Source organism: Manis javanica, chromosome 8 (assembly GCF_040802235.1).
Source record: "Manis javanica isolate MJ-LG chromosome 8, MJ_LKY, whole genome shotgun sequence".
NCBI classification, from domain to species: domain Eukaryota; kingdom Metazoa; phylum Chordata; class Mammalia; order Pholidota; family Manidae; genus Manis; species Manis javanica.
The window spans coordinates 66,779,398-66,802,876 of NC_133163.1; the positions used below are offsets into that span (position 1 = coordinate 66,779,398).

Genomic DNA, 23,479 nt, shown 5'->3' on the forward strand with positions numbered 1-23,479 from the left:
GTCATCCTCAGCAATACTTGGAATCCTCCTTTTCCTTCTTTCTCACTCCCCGGAAGCTGCTACACAGCCCACTCCCCAAACCTCCCCAAATCATTCCTCACCCCTAGCCTACCTGCCTAGCGGTTTATTTCTATCTTCTTTCTTCCTCTTCATTCCTTTTAATTCTTTATTATGTATATTATTAAAGATTTTATGTTCTCTCCACTTTGCCCTTAGCCTGTGTGGAGAAAATGGAAATTCCTGGCCAGGTTTCCCACCTGGCCTTAATACGCCCATTGTGTACACACACACACACACACATACATATATGAGCCTGTTTTCACATCTATGGGATGTTTACCAGGGACAGAGGGCTAGTCAGTCAAGGGAGTACCAGCTCAAGGGAGGGGTGGAGAGGAAACACCCATTCTCTCCTCTCCTCAGTTCCTGGTACATAATTGGTCAGGCCACCACCAGTCACCAGAGACCCACCCACAGGGTGCCTCAAAGTGCAAGGGTGGGGAGGTAGAGGGCTGTGAGAGCTGAGAGAGAGTGGTACAGGTGTGGGAGCAGGGAGTTTGGGGAGCCGAGAAGGGAAGCCTAGAGGGAGAGTGGGGAGTAAAGGAAGGCTGACGGAGGGCAGCCGCGGAGCACCAGTGCTGAGAGGATTATGCCTGTGCTGGGGAATAGGAGAGAGCAGCACCGGAGCCAGCCGCTTGTACTGACTGGGTGGTCGCCAGGGGAAGAAACGTGGTAGGCCAGCCCCTTCTAAGAGCCCCAACTTCTTGCCTTTGCCTTTATTCAGTCTGATTGAATTCAGAAGGATCTTGACCAGGCAGAAAACCCCCTCCTCCCAGAGCAACAGCCTGCATTCTCCGTAACAAAGGAGACCCTTCCAGTCACCCTGCGGCCCTGTTTCCCCCTGCCTGGACTGATGCAGACTTTTCCTCTCCATTCTCTTAACTCCAAGTTATGTAAACCTAAGAACCAGAGTGGAAGAGAGAAATTTCTTTTTAGAAGTGAAAGAGAGAGAAGAAACTAAAGTGGAAAGGACAAAATTCTCTAGAAAGCAAAAAGGGAAGAACACTCACATTAATGAATCTTGTGTCCACATCAAGAGTTGTTGTAAAGATGCAATGAACCAAAATACAGTATCAGACATATAAAAGCACTTCTACACATGTATGACCCCTCCCCTATTTCCTGATTCTCAATCCCAGCCATTCATTTGAAAAGGTTCAGAAAGAGCCTGCCCAGTAGGTGCCACTTGGCAGGTGGATTATTTTGAGCTGAAGTCAGTCAAGGTGTAAAAGACTCAGGAGGAACTTTTATTTCCCCCTTAACTGCCTAAATGAATTTAGAGGCCCTGGCCCAGGAAGAGAGCTATCACCAGAGATAAGTCTAGGTGGGGCAATAGGCAGTACAGTTCAGGGAAAGAGCCAGGCTCTGGGAGAGTGAAGAAAAACTTGAGGCCAGTTTCTGTGGCCAGCTGGCAGAACAGGTTAAGTGAAAACAAACCAGATAGATTTTAGGAAAATAACTGATGGCAAAACAATGCAGTTTCTAACCAGTTCAAATCAACTAGATTCAGGATAGGGAAAACGATAACCCACAGTTATCCCAAAGCTCATTATATGCTCTTTACATACTAAAAATCACATGCTTTGACACCATGACAGTTCTGAGGCAGACCATATCAGGACAAAAAGAGGGCAAAGGTCCTTTCTCCTGCCCTCTCAAAATACCCTCTCTCTTCCACCTTCTGCTTAAATTCCAGCTATAAGATCCAGCTAAAAGATTACTGGACCCTAAATTCACCATGCTGCTCACCTCGAGCACATTTGCACTCCCTCCTTGAGTGTGTACTTCTGTTTTATTAAACTATTAAACTACTCTTTGCTTGCACCTGCTTGACCCACTCATGAATTCTTTCTCAATTGGAGTCAAGAACCCTCTCCCAGGTTCTGGTCTCACCTAGCATACAAAGAGATCTCCCCAGATTAGATTTCCTGACAACAGGTGCAGTTAACTCAGAGGGAGCTCAGCAGGGCCTGGAGATCAAATTTCTCTCCATGTCCTATTGTCTCTGGATGGCATGGCAAACATTTGTTTACCAAACATTTGTTCTTCCCATCTTACTGTTAACTGTCTTCCTCCCCAGTGATGTCTAGACCCCTATCCCCTTCTTTTCTCAAGATGACATATAAGCCTCAATTGCCTGCCTGTCTCATATTTTTGTAGGGCTCCTGTGTGAACAAAATTAAAATTGTTTTTCTCCTGTTAGTCTGCCTTATGTCAATTTACCAGCCTAAGAACCTAGAACAGTAGAGGAAAAATTTTCCTCCCCAACACGTTCAATAAACATTTATCAAAAGCCTATTTTAGATGCTATAAGAGCTTACAGTGAAAAAAGGATGATCCTTTAAACAGAAGTTAAAATCAAGTCTGGAGACAGGAACACAAGTTTCAAGACTGCAGTTGTTCAAGCAAACTTATAGAACACTTAAATCAGGAAATGAAAAACCCCAAGAATAGGAAAGACAATGAGTTGGTAGAATGGATTTGAACTTGATTGATGATTTGAGGTGGAAAGTGGAACGGAAAACAAAGCTGAATTTCTGGTTTATATAGCCTGGTTTGAGAAAAGACTGGAGAAGGAACTGGTTGGAAGAACTTTCACAATAGCCTACAATTGGACATGCTGTTCTGGATATTTGGAAAGAGTGGTTAAGTTTATTTAACAAACTTCTGTTGCCCAACCATCCTACATGAGGAGGTGTGATAGGAATACAGTCTGTGTCCTAGTTTTCTCATTTGTAAGATAAGAATAGCAACATTCACCCAGCTCCTAAATCTGGATACTGTACAGCTGTGGAGGGACACTTGAGATCCTTGTGAGAGCCCCTGAGATTTCTAGTGGGTCTTGAATCCTTTTTGAATTTTGCCTATATAGATTGATGTCTTAGTATAGGTTAATTCATACAGAATTGCTGATTTTGTACTATCTTGACCTACAAAAAAGGGCAGTTTCCCATGGTTTGCTTCAACCATGTTGTGTGATAACACTTTAGGAGGAAATTTTGATGGTCACATCATTTTCCAAATCTATTGGAGTGGTTGTTGGTCCTAGAAGGATATTACCTAATTTTACTACTGAGCTTAAAGAGGCAGAGATGGTTTAAGACTTCATTTGCAATTTAATAAGTATTATGATTATGAAAGATGGGTTGCTATAAGAAAAAAATGTACTTTTTGTCTACATTTTAAATTATAACACATTCATATTGTATTTTACAACTTATAAAGAGTTACTACCCACACTTAATCTTTTCCTTATAACTATGCTGTTAGATAAACAGTGCCAATCTAATTATTCCCATTTTACAGATGAGTAAACAGGCTAGGATACATTGGTTGATCATGTATGTTTTAAGCAGCAGTCAGGACTTGAATCTAGGGCTAGAGATCCACTTAGACAAATTAGAAATTATGACAGACAGATACCTAAGAATTTTTTGTAAGCAGCTAGATACTTTATGTTAATCTGGAGGTATTTCTACCTTTGTGTTGAGTATATTTTGAAATTAATTTACTTTCATGTGGTGGGAGAAGTAAAAAGGAGGACAGACATTGTTCTCAAATAACTGCTTGTTAACCAGGCCTCATTCCTTTGTAGCATCTTCCTTAAGAAAAATGAGAGACTTAGGACTCTTTCCTTGACCCAATTTCCAGTCAGGCTCTTCTGAACCCTCTTCTCAACTAGGCCTTGACCTTTGGACTTCTGTGTCTGTTTTTTTCCATCACCTAATTTTAGAAAGAATCCTGCTAAGTCAGTTGAGAGAGTCCCCTACCCTTGATGTCTGTGTTGTCCCAAAGTCCCGAATCCCAAGGAGACCACCAAGGAGCCAACACCGATGCAAAAGCAAAAGAGCCTTTATTGGAGCTAGCCCGAGCTCAATCTCATACCCGTGCCAACACAGTGGCCAGGTGCCAGAGAAAGAGAGCGCATTTTCCCCAGAACAAAGGTTTTATGGGTTTCCAGGGCGGTTTGGGGGTGGGGGGTGATGGCCGTGGCTCTGGCTGATTGGCTGGGCCTGGGGTTAGTTGGGGGGTGATGAGTCATGGCTTTGGTCAATTGGCAGGGTCTAGGGGTGATGGGTGTACTTCTTGCTGACTGGAGGGGAGAGAGAGACCAAGCTCCGATTGGGTGAAATAGGATCCGGGTCCCAATTGGCTAAAATAGAATCTGGGAGCTTGCCCTTTCAGTCTGAGCACCCAGGCCTGCCTTCAGCAAGAATCAGGTTGGTTTAACCAGGATCCCTGATGTTTCCTTTTAGTAATCTTCCATCTACTGACCCCACCTTCCCCTTGGCTATAAATCCTCACTCAATCATGCCGTATTTGGAACTGATTTCATTTTTTTACTGAGGTCTCTTTTCTCTTATTTCAGTAGTTACTGAATAAAATCTGTTTATACTGACTCAAGTACGGTCTGGTTCTGGTTTCCTTTAACAAGACATCCAGAAGTGATGTTGATTTCTGGTGTTCTTTTTTATTATAATGGTGGACTCGATGACCAATTAAGGCACCAAAGCTCAACTGCTGTTTCCCTACAATCAACTGAAAATGTAACTTGCCCCAGAGAGACTTATAAGGGATTCCTGAGTGTTTTTCGATGGACAAGGATAAGCCCTTTAAGACTCCGTACTGTGTGATCACAGGGTAAAAGACTTTTTCTGTAAAACTTCAAGTAAATCTCCATTCCTTTCTGAAGCTCAGTTTTTTCATTCATAGAAATAAGGAAGTTTGATGAGCTCAATGGTGTTCTTTTGGTTTCAGATTTCCAAAGGAAAACTGGAGTTGGGTGGAGACAATAAGCACAGGGTTGCCAATTTTTAATTTCAACGGATAAGAACTATTTAAAAAACAACATATCATTGACCGTATCACCATCATTTTGTAAGAGATGAGATACGGTAAAACTAAAAAAAAGTGTGTTGGATGTAATCTCAGAAGATATTTCCCCCCCCAAAAAAAGATAGTTGGGAACCTTCTTCAGACGTTTTCACTAGAGACCAGAGGAAACTTGGTCATGGACTGGCTCAGGTGAAAATGAGAGCTCCAAAGGCCCCCCTATATCACAGCGTTCAGATGGTACCCGCAAATAAGGTTTTTTGACATATTAAATATTTTAAGCTGAAGGAATTTGAGAAATGGTAGGTGCAGGAAAGACTCTTTGACCTCCCCCTTCTACCTGTGAGCAGGTGTAGACTCTTCTGAGAGGTGCCCACCTTTTGCTCAGAGGAAAGGAACATCCTTATCTCTGAAGAGGGAGAGATACCAAGGGGAATCTTCTCCAACAGGCCTTGTTAAGTTTTCCCCAGTATACTAGCCTTGGCTCAAACCCTTTTGTTATTTTACAGTTTTCCATGACTTCCCACACTTTATCAAACCTAGGATAAAAAGTCTCAGGCTTAACTCCTTCAGATCTTTATTTCCTTATGAAGTTTCCCATGTCACATAAAACTTACATTGATAAATTTGTATGCTTTTCTCCTGTGATTGTCAATTTGATATTCAGTCTCCATCAGGGGCCCTAAGAGGGTTGAGGAAAAACCCTCTTATACTCACTTTTCCTCATTTACACCTTCTATTTCTTTATTACTAAGGGTCCAATGCATCTTGGTTAGATCTTTGATAATAATTCCATGAGTTTATCATCAACAAATGGAGAAGGTTTTTTTGTCCAAAGCATTTCACCAAATTCAAGTATTGAGGAGAGGTGTCAGCTTCAAGATTAGAACTAGTATTAAAGAGATCCTTAAGGAAGTTTAGGGCTTCTGTATCCGATGACTTCTGTTCCTTTCTGTGATTCAAATATTTCAGCACTGTCTGGAGTTGGTGATCCTGTTTTCAAAAGGATCTAGGAGTAAGAGTGTGTGTGTGTGTGTGTGTGTGTGTGTGTGTGGTCTGGCATGGAATAAAGTTTTTTTCAGGTAAAAAAGCCACTTATTGCATTATCTTCTGCTTCCTCTCTCAGGAAACTTAAAAAAACCAAACAGCCTCTTTTAATATGGATCCAGATCTGCTTGGAAATACTATTTCCTTGTGAGTTAGAGGCAAAAAATTTAGGAAGTAATTTGAATGTCATTTTCTTCATGAAGAGGGTTAACTCTGTTCTTTAACTTAAGTTATTTTGCTCTTAAAATTATTTTAAAAATTATATGTGCTTATTGCAGGACATTTAGAAAAGCATAAAATAAAGTAAAAAATAACTCAGAATCCCACCACCTGGAGAAAACAGCCTTGAATATTTTAGTGTATATTCTTCCATTCTTTTTCTACAAATACGTACGCAATTTTCAAAACTGGGGTCAGACTTTACTGTTTTTAGTGCTCTTTTCACTTACAACATTGTGTGAGCAAAACATGATTTTTAACGATCATTTAATATCATTCTCCTATGAGTATACGATAATGTACTAAATCATTCTCTTGATTTTGCTTGTTTCAATTTTCTGATATTGTATAAAAAGGTATTCTTTACATTCCTGTTCATCTTTACTCATGTCCCTATTTTTTTCCTTAGAAGAAATTCCAGTAGCAGAATGATTGAATCAAAGGGTATGTACATTTGGAAAGATTTTGATACAAACTGCTCATCAAAGAGGACATTCCCACAAATAGTGTCCAAAAGTTCCCATTTTATTATATTTACCCAGTGCTGAGTATTTTCACTATCCTAAATCTTGAGCAATTTAATGGCTGAATAATAGTATTTTATTTGCATTTCTTTGATTGCTAGTGGATTTAAAAATTATTTTCATGTTTGTAGATCTCTTTGATTTCTTATTTTGTTAATCTTCTTTAATATTGCTTATGTTTTCATCTACAGACATTTTACATTTTATGTAGTCAAAGCTGTTTACATTTACTTGCCTCTTTTTTGGCTTAGGCAAAAAAGCATTAGATTTATATTAATCTATAATTGCTTATAAATATACATATGTTTTCTGATTTTGAACAGGGTCTAGAATTTCCATTTTAAGGTTAAATAAAGTGGAAACCTTGCTTTATCTCAGCTTTAATCGGTGTTTCATCAATTAGTATGATGTTGTTATTGCTCTGGAATTCCTTAACTCCTGAACTATTACTTTTCTTATCATGTCTTTATTGTTTTTCTCCATAAATATTATTAAGATTATCTGATATTTTTGTATTTTAGAGACAAAACTTGACTCTGTGCAGATCATCAAGCTCCCAAATAAACATTAAAAAGATATCTTGAATATGCAATTTTGATTTAAGATGTCATTTTAATAGTCTCCATAAAAATGCTAGATACATATACAGTTTACTACTTTGTTCTTCCCCTTTATTCATGTGGTTACTATTATTATTATTTACTGCAATTGAATATTCTTAGTATATTTACAGCATATTTGACACTTCACCAATTAGGTCATCTCTACTTCATTTTTCTCTGGGTTAAATATGTGCAAATTTTAAAACAGTCCAAACATATTAATTATTGAAATGTATAATATTTTGAATTATCATTTCTGGGTTCTTAAATATGGCCAATTTCTGACAACATAGATAGAAGAGTGAGATGAAAGAAGCCAGAAGAACTCTGTCAAATATCATGTAGTTTCAGCAATAACTATTTTAGTAAAGATCATTTCACAGTGTGATTGATTTCATTCAGCTAGAAGGAATTCCTTCACTGTTTTAGACAGCAGATATGTATTCACTAGGATCTCAAGTTCAAGTCTCAGAAGTGTTTTGCTTAGCAACCTCCCAAGCTATACTAATTGAGGGTGAGTTTGAAGAATGTCAGTGTCTCCCAGATTACTTCTGATGTTTCTTTCCTGACTGCACTTGGCTTTCTATTTCTATCTTTATATAATTTCTCTAACTCTTGTCTTTTAGCTTTTCTTTTCAACAACTACTTTGTCCCCATCTTCTTAAAAAGTGCTTCCAGAGTTGGTGAGATGATAAGGATTCCAGCTTCAAGGATGATGATTGTAGAATCAGTGTTATGCAGGCCAATGGTTGCATGCAAAATAATTTTGAATATCAAGGTCACAAATGGGGGTACTACTCAAAACTGAGAAGGAAATACAATGTGCCTGGCAGAAACTGTAATTGAACCCTGGTCTTTGCTTCAGACAAAATGCCTTCACTTTAATCTATCCCCTCTCTTTTTTGCTTTTGGCCAAAGTCAATGAAAATCTCCTAATTTCACACAAATAATTAAGGTGGTTTCCAGACCTCACTTGAAGTGTGACTTCTTCCTCCAGTAATAACATTTCAAAATAGTAGTAGAGTAACTTATTTTTGGAGTATAAAGATGAAGCAAAACAGAAGGAACAAAATAGCAATAGACTCATAGGTACCGAGAAAGGACGAGTGGTAACCAAGGGGAGGGGTTGGAGCAGATGTGGGAGAGAGTGAAGGGGATAAAGGGGCACAATAATTTGCAATCACAATTATAAGCTAGTCACGGGGCAGTAGTACAGCATGTAGAATATAGTTAATGATTCTATAATGTCTTAATATATTGATGGATAGCAACCATGCTAGAGGAGGTGAGAATTTTATAATATGGGTAACTGTTGAACCACTGTGTTGTACATTTGAAACCACTATAAGATTGTATATCAATGATACTTTAATAAAAAAAGAGAGAGAGAAAAAAAGTAGTAGTGGAGTAAAGAACTGAGTTTTTCTATTCTTATCCAGCAAAATACATCACAATTGTTGCCACAGGAAGGAGCCACAGGACCCCCACATCTCAGTGCTGAACAAACATAAACACAGTAGAGAGATATGGAAATATTTCCTATGTCACTTTTCTTAGGTCACTGCCCCTGATCTACAGTTGTAGTCATGTGGGGTGCTTATTATATTGTGCATTCCTGGGCCCCAAATCCAGAGATTATGATTTGGTAGGTCTCAAGTGGGGTCCAGGACTCTCAGAATTCACTAAATATTTTAACTGATTCTGATGCAGGTGATCAGAGACACCAGTTTGGCATTTTCACTATTGACTTGCAAGTCAATCTTTGTTGTCAGACCAATAAGTCCTTATTGGTTCTATTATTGGCCACTTATGATTATTTTTGGCAACATATTATTTAAAAATTAATGTATGCAACTTGTTTTTATTTTTATTTAAAACATTTTTATATTGAGGTACATACAATAAAATACACAAATCTTACTGTACAGCTTGATGAATTTTGACCTGTGCATACACTCATGCAACCATCAGCCAGATCAAAATATCAAACATTCTTACTAATTTTTTCCCCCTTCACCTATTTTTGCCCATGCCCAACCCCCTGGACTGGATAATTATTTTTAAATTATTTTAATTTCCCCATTCTAAAAACTGAGAAGACAAATCTGACCGATGTGACTCCTCGGGGTTAGGTGAAGTTGAGCACAACTCTGTTAGCATTTATCTTAGAAGATAAACACCAATATCTTTAACAAAAACAACTGCCTACTTTAAATGAACAAGTGATTACTGTAACAACATACAAATAACAAACCGAAACCAAAATTACTAGGGAATAGAGCAAAGCCTTGGGGGAGGGAGGGTAACCCTAACTGGGTAAACCAGAATTACCTCTCTCTGTGATGAAGCTTCTCAGTCCTAACCCCTAATACCCTATTACTGCAGAAAGCTGGCACAGACTACACATCCTTAGGAGGCAAACTTTTCTCTGGTCTGTGGGCCCACCCTGCCTACTCGGGTGTGTCCAGCCTGATAATTTCTGAAGGAGAAATGTAAGCCAATGTTTTCCACCGATGTCAGAATCTAGCCCTGAAAAACTTACTACCATTTACTTTAATTATTAAATTCTCCTGGAAAGAATCTCTCCGAAGGAAAAATTGAAAGTATTGAAAAGTTACACAATAAACAAAACATTTAGTCTAGTAGTTCTTTCTGTAGGGGAGGAAGAGAGCAAGATGTGACCAGAGGGAGGCGCATAGGCGATGTTTTATTTCTGAAATTGGAAGTGCATTCTCAGCTGCTCATTTTATTATTAATCTTTAAGCTGTTCCTACATGCTTTATGCAAGTTTTGTATTTGCTATAAATCACCTTCAATTTAAAAAAAAATTTAAGAAAAGCTATGCTTCAAGCTATATTCATTTCAGGGTTATTTATAACCTGCATAAAGTGGAAGTAGCCTATTTGTTAGCATCCTTAAAGCGAACACTGGTTCAAACAAATGTTTAATGGAAAATTATTTAGTTATTTTAAATATGGTTACATAGCGCTATGGGAAAAAAATCTTTTAAGTTATAAAAAAGATCATGTGACAAAACCTTATAATTGTATGATTACAACCATGTGAAATACTTCAAAGAATAAGAATGCATGCTACTATGATATGATTGCTTTTAGCAAAGGAATTATGGGTGTTTTTCCTTTGCTTTGTTTTTCTGATTTTTTTAGTTAGTTATGCTATGTTTAATAATTCAATTTTTTATTACAAAAAAAAAAGATTTCCCCAGAAAGTACTTTTTTGGTTCCACTCTAAATTAACATGAGCAAAAATTGCATTGGCTTCTAAGGTTTTATACAGGAAAAAGTTTTCATGGAAAAAAAGAAAAAGCCAGAAATCAACATTTTTCCCTCAGATGTTTCTCAGTACCCTCTTAGCCTCTGCACCTCAGGAAACAAATGCCTTGTGTTAATATTCAATTGTTTGCCAAAAGTTGAGTTTCCCCTGCTTTTGGTTTTTTTCATTGGCCAGCCTGCCTTTCCATCACCACCGACTCCAGTATCTTCGTCAGGCACACCTCACAGCAGGAAGCTGACTAATCCTATGCTGGGGCGGTTTAGTAGGCGACCTTTCACATAGTGCCCGTTGCTGCCCATTGCACAATGTATTTGACTGGGAAGGATAAATGCCACGGTTCACATTTGATTCCAGTCACCTTGTTGGTGCCAGAACTCAGGTGTGTAAGCATCACCCGCTGCCTTTAGAGCATAATGCTGATGTTATGCTCCAAGCTCCTTCAGGTTGTGTGACAGGAGGGAAGTCAGGGGGGTTGGGGGACCTATGGGGAAAAATCCAAACCAGACAAGGATATTTCTCACTTTCTGATTTATTTCTCAAAGAAATGAAAAGCTGGACACTTATGGGGTATAGCTACAAATAAACTTATTCTTAATATTTAAAGCTTAAGAACTAGAATAAGCAAACATCAACACACTAATATGTTTTCATTAATTCATCAACAAGAAATAAGTTAATCTTTGTAGGGGGCTGGAACATATTTTCTGTGACTTAAATAGGTCAGACGGGGAAAAGCGATTGTTTTATTTTTTAAAATTCTGAATAATTATCAATGTTACAATACAGAATGTTTTTGACGAAAGAAACCACTATGAAATGAAGGTTCTATGCTTTGTCTCTTGAGACAGCAAGCTAGCTGCTTTAAAAAAAAAAAATCCTACAGCCACATCCAGGTTAAGGAGAAAGAGAGAAAAAAATCCTAAATGGGAGGAGAATAAGGATTCCAATTGTGATTTGTTTGAGAATAAATATTATTTAACCCAGATCACTAAGTCTGTAGGAATATGCAGCACATATAGTTTGGTCAATTTACTGAAGCTAGGTTTGTTATTTTTAGTCTTCCATCTCCCCTGTGTACACAGTGTGACAGTAACGCTAATATGAAAGCCACGTGCAAATTTTGTTTGCTAATCAGATTCCAGACCACTAATGAAAAAACACAGGGTTCTTTAGCTAAAGAAAACAAGAACATCCACCTAAAGCTTCTTCTGAGTGTGAAAGGCAAAATATACTCCATTTTTATTTGGTTACAAGGAGTGTATTTCTAAATAGTGTAAGAGAGTAAGGCATGGCCTAGCCACCCTGAGTTAAAGTAGGATCATATGGAAAGTTATGCAGTAGTTATCAGGATTACAGTCTAATCAGTCTAGCCATATTTCCTCAAGACTGAGGACAAAGTAAGTTTCTTAGAATAGGTCTGAATCATATCAGTACATACTAACCAGATCATCTACTTTGACTTGCTCTTTCATTTATATTCAGGAATTAACACAGAACCTCATCAACCAACAAAACTTGAGCATGGAAGGTGTTTCCAACTTGGACTTGTTTCCAACAGGAGCCAAAGGCCAAAACTCACATTCTGTTTAATGAATTACCAACAACTAACTTACTGTTTTTGGTGTAATTGGTATCCCTGTTAGAAGTCAATCCTTAAATTAAGTGTCTATGATGAAGAATTCCAGTTTTGGCCCCTAGGCATACAGGAATTATTCTCAATGTCACTTTTTGTAATAGAACCAGGGAAAATGGCAAAAGTAGACTTTATGGGTCATGGGGTTTCATATTCTAAGTCATGGTGATTCTGGTCCTTTAAAACTAATAACTGGCTTGTTCAAAATCACCTCCAAAGTGAATATGATTATTTTCTTCCCTAAAAAACAGAACAATTGATGGGAAGAGTAGATTTCACCCCAAGGGAAACAGGAGACTAAGATAACATAGTAAATCTACTCTGAAGACTTAGGTATTCCTTTTTTCAAACTCATTTCAAACAGCTGGCTGATTCAGGTATTCTTGATCCCCATGCTGGGCTATGACTAGATTTTATTTTTAAATGAACTTACCTGGCAAATGGGTATTTATGATATTGTTGGGAGTACTCATGAGATCATTCTTTTAGTTATATTTTCTTCATAGAAAGTTACCTAAAAAACAATTTGCAAGTTGAAGGACTTTTAAAAAAGTGTATTAGAAATAGCAATACATCATCTGAAGTCATTTCCATAATTTTTTATTTATTCTTAGTCATTTTTTCTCTGTTATTGGAATACTAGTCTATAATGTGATAAAGGTTTTGACATTTCCTATGGACATCAGGTGCTAAATGAAAATTACAAGAAAATTCCTCTCATATGTGGTAGGACCTATACTTGGAAGAATGGTACATTTGAAATCATCAGTCAAATACTGCTAGATGCTAATTTCTCCACTTTTGAGTTAAGAAAATTGAAGCCCAGATAGTTACTAGATGGCTTATTCAAGATTACAAAATCAGCCAATGGACCAAAAGCCATCAGTAAATGCTAGGACTTTAGATTCAAAACTCAGTCTTTTCACTAACCGACCTTGGTTTAGATAATTACAGGGTAAAAATCTATTGAAAAAGGAAATATCTGAAGGAACTAGCAGATGTAAACTGAATATTTTGAAAAATTTTAGTAATAGCCTAAAATAAGCCAATATCTGATGCATAGATCACTGGTAAAGGTAAATACATAGTTAAACATAAAAAATAGTATAAATTTATTGTTTATAACTTTTATTTTCATTCCTGACTTAGGATGACTGCATAAAACAATAATTATTAAACTGAGTTGATAGGTACTCAATGTATAAAGATGTAATTTGTATGTCAATAATAGCACAAAGGAAGGAGGAGAAAATAGAGCTATATTGGAGTAAATTTTTGTATACTATTGAGAGCAAGTTTATATTAATCCAAACTTGAATGTTTTTAAGTTAATATGTTAATTGTAATTCTAGGACAACCACCAAGAAAATAATTCACTAATATCAGACCTATAAAATAGATTTTTAGACAGAAATTGTTACTAGAGTCAAAGAAGTATATATTATAATGATAAAAGGGTCAATCTGTTAGGAAGACATAACTACAAATATATATATATATATATATATATATGCACCTAATAACAGAGCCCAAAATACACAAAGTAAAAACTAATAAAATTAAAGGGAGAAATAGACAATTCAACAGTAAGGTTGGAGACTTTAATACTCCACTTTCAATGATGGCTAGAATCAGAAAGATGATCAAAAGGAAATTGAAGATGAACATACTATAAACCAACTAGAGCTGATATTCACCCAAGAAAAGCAGAATGCAAATTCTTCCCAAGTACACTTGGCAATGTTTCCATTATTTAACAAAAGAAGCACAAAGTTGTACACTGAAAACTACAAAATATCATTGAGACATTAAAGAAGAACTAAATAAATGGAAAGGCATCCTATTTATTATGGGAGATGTTATTAAAATGGCAATACTTCCCAAATCGATGTAGTCAATGTAGTCCCTGTCAAGATCACAGCTGGGTTTTTTTTGTTGTTCTGTGTGTGTTTTGCTTTGCAATGGATAAGCTCATTTTAAAATTCATATGGAAATGCAAGGAACTCAGAAGAGTCAAAGTGATCTTGGAAAGAAACAAAAACAAAGCTGCAGGATTCATAGTTCTTAATTTCAAAATACACTCCAAAGCTACAGTAATCAAGCCAGGGTGGTACTGGAATAAGGATAGGAATTCAGATCAATGAAACATAACTGAGATTTTAGATAAACCTTTACATTTATGGTCAGTTGATTTTCAGCAATCTTGCCAAGGCAGTTCATGGAGAAAGAACAATATTTTTAATAAATGGTGCTGAGACAACTGGATATCCACGTGCAAAAAAGAATGAATTTGGACTCTTATTTCACAACATATATAAAAATTAACTCAGAATGGATAAACAAAATATAAGAGCTTAAACTATAAAACTCTTAGAAGGAAACATTAATTTAATCTCCGTGACCTTGGATGGGGCAATAGTTTCTTAGATATTGAAAGCAAATATGATAAAAAGAAAAATAGATAAATTGGACTTCATCATAATTTTTAAAAATTTGTGCTTCAAAGTACATCATCAAGAAATTGAAAAGGCAGCCCACAAAATGGGATAAAATGTTTTCAAATTGTATATCTGACTAGGGACTTGTACCCAGAATATAAGAAGCTTAGCAATGAAAAGACAAACAATCCAATTTAAAAATGGGCAAAGGATTTGAATAGGCATTTCTCCAAAGGAAATATATGAATAGCTCATAAGCACATAAAGGATACTCAACGCCATTAGTCATTAGGGAAATGCAAACCAAAACCACAATGAGGTACTACTTCATACCCACTAGGATGGCTACAATAAAAAAGACAGATAATAACAAAGAACCCTTATAAATTGTTGGCAGGGAATGTAAAATGGTACTGCCATTTTAGAAAACATCTGGCACTTCCTTCAAAAGCTACACTATATGGCTAAACAGCTCCACTCCTAGAAAATTAGAAATGTATATCCACCAAAAAACTTGTTCATGAATGTCATAGCAGCATTATTCATAACAGCCCCAAACTGGAAACAACCCAAATGTCCAATAACTGATAAAGAAAGAAAAGGTGGTATATGCATACAATAGGATATTATTTATTCACATAAAGTAATGAAGTTCTAATACATGCTACAATGTGGATGAACTTTGGACACATAATGCTGCATAAAAAAGAAGCCAGATATAAAAGGCCACATATTCTCTGATACCATTGATATGAAAATCTCCAGAATAAGCAAATCCATAGAGATAGAAAGTAGACTAGTGGTTCCCAGGGATTAGGGGTTGGGGAGAATGTAGAGTGACTGCTAATGGCAGGGGGTTTCTGTTTCAGGATGATGAAGATGTTCTGCAATTAGACAGTGACAACCGATGCGCAACTTCGTGGATACACTGAAACCCACCAAACTATACATTTTAAAAGGATGAACTTCATGGTATGTGCATTATATTTCAATGAAGTTGTTACTAAAAGCTTATATATACATCTATGTTACTAAAAAGTTAAACATACAAAATATATATGAATATACAATATATATAATCTACACATCAGAAAACTGAAATATGAACCTAAAGAAATTGAATAATAAAAAGCATTGAAATCATATAGTCATGATGATTTTCAAAGAAAAACTAGTACAGATAACTTTTCCTTGAAAGCTTGGTGGTTAATTTCCTTGGTCAAGAAGTTTGTCTTAATCTCTAGAATACCTCAGCATAACCACATTCCCACACTAATAATGCATATATATATATATTCTGCAGGTGTTATCTAGCCATTGGCATTTACTTAGTGAATCAAACACAATTCCCTAGATTCCAAGTTTATATTAAATTCTGATTTACCATCCTAGGTCTTATAGACAAGGATTGAGATAATCTACTGCAAATGACCTCCAGGAAAGTAAAAGGTAATTTTGGTTTAATGGCCTAGATGGATTTTTTGCCTAAGCATCTTTACTTGAATAACTGTTCACCTCTTTAACTCTGCTATGGCAGACAGACTGATCTCTGAGAACAGAAGTCTAATCCTCATGGCTAAAGTAAAGCAGCTATTTCCTGGCTCAGGTAATCAATGCCTGTCCCTCGGATTTCTTTAGTTAGCTGGTAAAAGGGATAAAAACAACTCCTGGATAATAGTTTGGATGGTGATAGGTAAAATGAGTTTTGGACTTTGGTGATGGAAGAAGCTCAATGTGATAGGTGAATATTACTGGTCTTTTTTTTTTTTTTACTTCAGAATTTTCTAATTTTTCCATTGTCTGCATTACATTAAAAACATTTTTAACTGCAAAAGTAATTGTAAAAAAAATTCAAATACAAAAAAGATATATAGAGTATTTTCCTGCATTCCTACTGTCCTTTCTATAGGCTTGATTTCTCAAGATGTATTTTTTCTTACCATCAGAGGGAAAAACATTTAACCCAAAGAGAGCAGCTGATAAGGCTCAGATCTTCTGTAGCCAGGGTTTCTGGATTCAAAGCCCAAATCTGTTGTTTATCAGCTATGTGACCTTGTACAGGTTAGTTAATCTCTACAGGCATGATTTCCCCATCTGTAAAATAGAGACAATAACCTTATTTCCCTTGTAGGGTTCTTAGGAGAATTAAATACGTTAGTAATTGTAAAGCACATAACAGGGTACTATACATAGTAAACTGTATAAGTGTTTATAAGTTAGTTTAAAAAATACCCATTCCTTTCACTTTCCCCTAGAAATGTTACCTCTCTATTTTATTATATTAAAAAGTTATGGAAATACAAACTATAACTATGGTCATCTCTCTATATATATTAGGTAAAATGATGCCATCATTTAAAATTAAGAAACATTTCTGTCTCTCTATAGATATTAGGTGAAATGATGCCATAATTTAAAATTAAGAAACATTTCTGTCAGGTTGTCTCAAAATACCATGTGTCAGTATTGCTTCCTTTATCCTCCAAAATTTCCCACATATTTTTTTAAAAATATCATTTGTATTATGTTTTCAAATACACACAAAAGTGTAGACACTAGGATAATGAACCCCCACGTACCTCTTATCTAGATTCAAAAATTATTCTCAATGTATAGCCAACTGTTTCATCTATACTGTGTCCGCTATCCCCTCAAGTTATTTTGAAGCAAATCCTAGTTATTACATCATTTCATCCATAAGTATTTTGGTATGCCTGTCAAGCAATAGGACTCCTTTTTAGAAAATAAAAACATTATACTATTATCATAGATAAAAAACAATGACCAATAACTCTTAATAGCAAATATCCAGAAGGAAAAACTTCCAATTCACACAATTAGGTTTTTCCCCTAATGCACATTTTGAAATCTGTAATAAGAAAATTCATTCTTTACAGAAGTAGATTCTTGAAAGTTTTCTATAGAAGGAATTCTTGTAAATCAGATCCTACTTTTCCTTTAATTAAATTATAATTATTATGCACCCAAGTATGCTAATGAAGAATAATATCTTTTTATTTATTGGCAAGAATGATTTCCCTCAAGACAAAGGGAATAGTACGCTTACAGAGTTAGCAAATTATAGAAGGGTTTCTTAGCCTTGGAGCAAGAACAGCTAAGAAGGAACATAAAGCACACAACTTTTATGATCACTATATGATTTTTGTCTCCACTATCATGGAATAGTAGACACAGAGAATCTTTTTAAAAATTGTCAAAATTCTAAAATTTATTTTTAAATACAGCTGTGGTGAAAATGGACATTCCTATGGCCAGGATCCTCACCTGACCCTAACTACTTGATGATGTAACTTGCCTACTGCTAGGCTAGTGCTTACACACCCATAGGCAATAAGCTATTATTGAATGAGTCACTATATAAAGAGCTCTACCCAGTGCTTTCAGTGGAGGCAGAGATGGAGGTGGATTACAGATCTGCAGACTGCTGGATGCAGATGTGATTCTAGTGCTCCACCTACCACCATGAGAATAAAGCCAGGTATAAACCCTTTTACCCCAAGGACATTCTGTTGTCATTTCTCCATCTCACTGAATCCATAGTGAACTTGCCCAGGGCTAAAACCCTTAGGCAAGACAACATCAATTTTGAAATCTTTAGAAAAGCAGAGTGATTCCTAGAAGGCATCATTACTAAGAATTAGTCATTTCTACTAAACTTACTGTTTTGTTTTATAACTTTTAATTTTGAAGTAAGCTTAGATGTAAAAGAATAGCATAAAAATAAAAGGATATATATATCCTTCACCCAAATTCCCCAGATATTGCTATTGGAATGCCATAGTTGAAATAAGTGAATTTCAAGAAGGCATTTGACAAGATTTCCTTTAAAATCTTAGATATAAATATGTTAATTTTGTACTACAAGATTCAATTCTGGTTTTTATTTTCTTAATATTACCATTTTTAAAATAAAAATATATTGAAATACTTATTGCCAAGAAGGAGATCAGTGGGTCAGGTGATAATGCTGTTAGGTAGAGTGATAGTTATCTGAACAACTACACCCAGAGAATGTTACTTAATGGGTAAATAAATAACTGTTTCGTGAAAGGTTTGAGATATATGCCAGAGCCTCTGTTTGACCATGTCTGCCCAACACCTTTATCTAATTGATTACTAATGAAGAGTTTGGAGGACTGGCTGACACATTGTATTTCCCAATTGAGATTCAAAGAGATTGCCACACAATGCAGCACTGACATAGAACCAACAAGATGATATTAATAAGTCTAAATATTAGGGACAAAAATAATCAATTGTTAAATTAAAAGACTGAAGGAAACCTGGCTTGCAGTTCAGGGTGCAAAAAGTGAGAACTTTAGTTTACTGTAAACTCTGTCAGCCAAAAGAGTGATATGACTACTTTCTTCCCAATGCAACAGGAGACTGCACTCCTCTGTCCTGGTCTGACCACATTTGAAGTACTGTTCTGGGCTCATGGATCAGTTAATGTACATCAGGAGAAAGTGAAAAATACCGAAGTAGGGTAAAGCCGGTGAAGGACTGGACCTGCTTTGCCTGCAGAAGAGGGGACATGGGAACGTGACTGCTGTCTTCAATTGTTTGGTGGTCTGTTCTGTGCTAGAGAGAGCAGACCCAGAATCCCACACCAGAGAGCAACACTAATAGTGCAATAATATTAATAGCTGGCACTTTTGATTATATGTGGTTGGCATTTTACATGCATTCTCTTGATAAACATAATTATTTGATAAAGGGCAAGTTTCTATTATTATCGTGGTTTTAAAGATTAGGAAAACAAAGCACATAGAGGCCAAGGCCACACAGATAGTAAGTCAAAATAGCTAATATCCATAATAAGTGACTACTTGTAATATATTTAGAAGACTGTTAGGACACGATAAGTGCCCAATAAAATTTAACTGCAATAATATTAACAAGTGTTATCAAAGTTATATTTCAATAACATTATTATTATATTGACTTAGGTCCAGTGGTTCTCAGCCTTGGCTACACATTAGAGTCACTTAGAGTGCTTTAAAAAAATAGTGATCTCTGAATCCTACCTTCCAAAATTCTGGCTGAAATTCTGAGGTATGGCCTGAGCATCTGACATTTTAAAAGTTCCTCAGGTGAAGAAAATATTTATAAAAAACAAATCTGATAATGATTATTATCAAAATATATGAAGGACCTTTAGAATTCAACAAGAAAATGAACAATCATTTAAAAAATGGGCAAGAGACACCTCACCAATGATGTATTGTTGGCAAATAAGTAAATGAAAAAATGCTCAATATCACTTCTCATTAGGAAATTGCAAATTAAAACAACAAGATACCACTACACACATATTAGAATGGGCAAAATCCAAAACACTGAAAACACCAAACGCTGGCAAGAATGTGGAGCAGCAAGAACTCTCATTCATTGCTTAAGGGAACGCAAAATGGTGCAGCCACTTTGGAAGATAATTTGGCTGTTTCTTACAAATTGAACATATTCTAACCATATGATCCAGATATCATGCTCCTTGGTATTTACCCAAATGAGTTGGAAACTTATATCAATGTAAAAATCTGCACATGGATATTTATTTTCATATTGCCAAAACTTAGAAGTTTCCAAGAAGTCCTTCAGTAGGGATGGATAAATAAACTGTGGTACATCCAGACAATAGAATATTATTCAGCTCCAAAAGAAATAAGCTATTAAACCTTGAAAAGACATGTAAGAACCTTAAATGCATATTGCTAAATGAAAGAGCCAATCTGAAGCGACTACATACTGTAAGATTCTAACTATATAACATTCTGGATAAGGTAAAACTATAGCCACAGTAAAAAGGTCAGTTGCCAGAGGCTAGTGGAGAGGGAGGTATGTATAAGCAGAGCACAGGTAATTTTCAGGGCAGTGAAGTACTCTGTATGGTACTATAATGGTAGATACGTGTCATGATACATCTCTCAAAACCCATAGAATGTACAACATCAAGAGTGAAGCCTTATGTAAAGTCCAGACTATGATGTGTGAATGCATGTTTCTTAATTGGAGCAAATGTACCACTCTGTTGGGGAAGTTTGATAGCGGGTAGGTTGTCATGTGTGGGGACAGGAGGTATGTGGAAACTCTCAGTACTTTCTGCTGAATTTTGCTGTGAACCTAAGACTGCTCTAAAAATAGTCGATTAAAAAAAAGTTCCCCCAGTGAATCTAATGTGCAGTGAAGGTGGAGAACACCTGGCTTAGATACTTTGCATACATAATGTTCTCTTCTAGCCACTAACTCCACCCTAGGTTCCAACCAAACTTAATTTTCTACTTTTTTTACTGTTCCTACAGTTTCCAAAATGGCCAACCACACTCTTTCATACCCACAACCTCTCCAAAGTTGAGAAAAGCTAGGGACAAATTCCATTTCCAGTTAAAATGTGATGAACTGTCCAGACATTTTTTTGGTGGCATATTTGAAGTGTTTATATCAAATGATACTTTTGATATATAAAAACTCAATACCATGTAATTGTGTTATTCATAAGATAAGATTTATTTTAAAAATTAATTCATGGTAACACCAGTCAATGGGATGAGTTTAAATTTGAATGATGAATATCTTCCTCTTTGATCCTGTCAATGGATCTCAGCAACTGTGTGTATATTAAAGCTCTTCATTGAAAGTAGGGCCTGTGCCAAAGGGCAGCCTCTTCCCTCAGCTCCCAAGAGGAGCCTTCTTACCTTCATGCTTCTCCACATGGTTTTCCTAATGTCTGGCCAGCTCCAATGAACACCTGAGATCTAATTCACACATCGTTTCTGAAGCCTTCCAAGAGGCCATCACCATCTTGATGTTCCTGGTGTACCTGACATACTGTGTCATAAGTACTATCACCCATAGGGGTGGTCACACCTACCTTCCCTTAGACTTCTATAGTTTATGGAAGATGCGGTCTGTGATGTACTGTGCCTGGCACTGTGCCTGGCACATAGCAGTTCTCAGTGTCCTTTATTCTTAGATTTTGACATCAAAGTGAAGTGTGAGCATGTAAACATATCCTGGTTTCTTGGGACACATATTCAAGCGTAGTTAGTCATCTTTCTCTGCATCTTCTGTTTTCTTTCTTCAGGGCTTTAGTCTTTTCCTTTAGTGCTTTTGCTCTGGACTCTCTTATTTGAATTTAAAATAAAAATGTAATAATAATAAAAACACAAAAACACAGCATTTTAAAAATGTTTTCTTTAAAGCATACTATACTCATTCATTTTGCAGGTAGAAACTAGGTGGTACAGATAGAGATGGTGAGAGAATACAGGAAAATATACCTTAAAGACTTAGTGAAGTGTACAGGCATACCTCATTTTATTGTGTTTCACTTCACTGCATTTTGCAGATACTGCATTTTTTACAAACTGAAGGTTTGTGACCACACTGCCTCTAGTAAGTCTATTGGCTCCTTCCTAACAACATTTGCTTATTTTGTGTCTCTGTGTCATATTTTAGTAATTCTTGCAATATTTCTATCTTTTTCATTATTATATTAGCTATAGTGATCTGTGATCAGTGATCTTTGATGTTATTATTGTAATTGTTTTGGGGCAGCATAAACCACATGCATATGAGACAATGAACTTATTTGATAAATGTGTGTGTTCTTGACTGCTCCACTGAACAGCCATTCCTCAGTCTCTCTCCCTCTCCTTGGGCATCCCTATTCCCTGGGACACAACAATATTGCAATTATGCCAATTAATAACCATACAATGGTCTCTTAGAATTCAAGGGAAAGAATTGTCACAAATTTCTCACTTTAAATAAAAAGCTAGAAATGATTAAGCTTAGTGAGGAAGGCTTATTGAAAGCTGAGATAGGCTGAAAGCTAGCCTCTTGTAGCAGTTAGCCAAGCTGTGCATGCAATGGGAAAGTTTTTGAAAGAAATTAAAAAGACTACTACAATGAACACACAAATGATAAGAAAGTAAAACAGGCTTATTGCTGATATGGAGCAAGTTTTAGTGGTCTAGATAGAAGATCAAACCAGCTACAACATTCCCTAAACCATAGCCTCATCTAGAGCAAGGTCCTAACTCTTTTCAATTCTATGAAGGCTGAGAGAGGTGAGGAAACTACAGAAGAAAAGTTGGAAGCTAGCAGAGGTTGGTTCATGAGATTTGATGAAAGAAGCTATGTCTGTAACACCAAAGTGCTGGTGAAGCAGCAAGGTATCCAGCAGATCTACCCAAGAGAATTACTGAAGGTGGCTATATTAAAAAAATTTTCAGTGTAGACAAAACAGCCTTGTACAGGAAGAAAATGCCATGTATGACCTTCATAGGCAGAGAGAAGTCAATGCCTGGCTTCAAAGCTTCAAAGGACAGGCTGACTCCCTTGTTAGGAGCTAACCACACAGCTCGAGACTTTCAGCTGAAGCCCCTCTACTAATTCAAAAATCCTAGGACCCTTAAGAATTATGCTAAATCTACTCTGCCTGAGCTTTATAAAGGGAAGAACAAAGCCTGAATGACAGCATATCTGCTTACAACACAGTTTATTGAATACCTAAACCCACTGTTGAGACCTACTGCTCAAAAACAAGATTCTTTTCAAAATACTACAGCCCACTGACAATGCACCTGGTCACCCGGAAGCTCTAATGGGGATGGACAATGAGATGAATGCTGTTTTCATGCCTCCTAACACAGCATCCATTCTGTAGCCCATGGATCAAGGAGTGATTTTGACTTTCAAGTCTTATTACTTAAGAAATGTTTTCATAAAACCATTATTGCCATAGATAGTTATTCCTGTGATGGATCAGGACCAAGTCCCTTGAAAATCTTCTGGAAAGAATTC

At 36.4% G+C, this 23,479-nt stretch overlaps 1 long non-coding RNA gene across 1 annotated transcript; it reads left to right on the forward strand.

Annotated features, from left to right (window-relative positions):
• Window positions 1-525: 525 nt before the first annotated feature.
• Window positions 526-22,218, forward strand: LOC140843269 (uncharacterized). The gene is made up of 4 exons (XR_012120882.1): window positions 526-732; window positions 15,520-15,622; window positions 16,043-16,099; window positions 19,054-22,218. It is a non-coding gene; the product is annotated as an uncharacterized lncRNA (long non-coding RNA).
• Window positions 22,219-23,479: the final 1,261 nt, after the last annotated feature.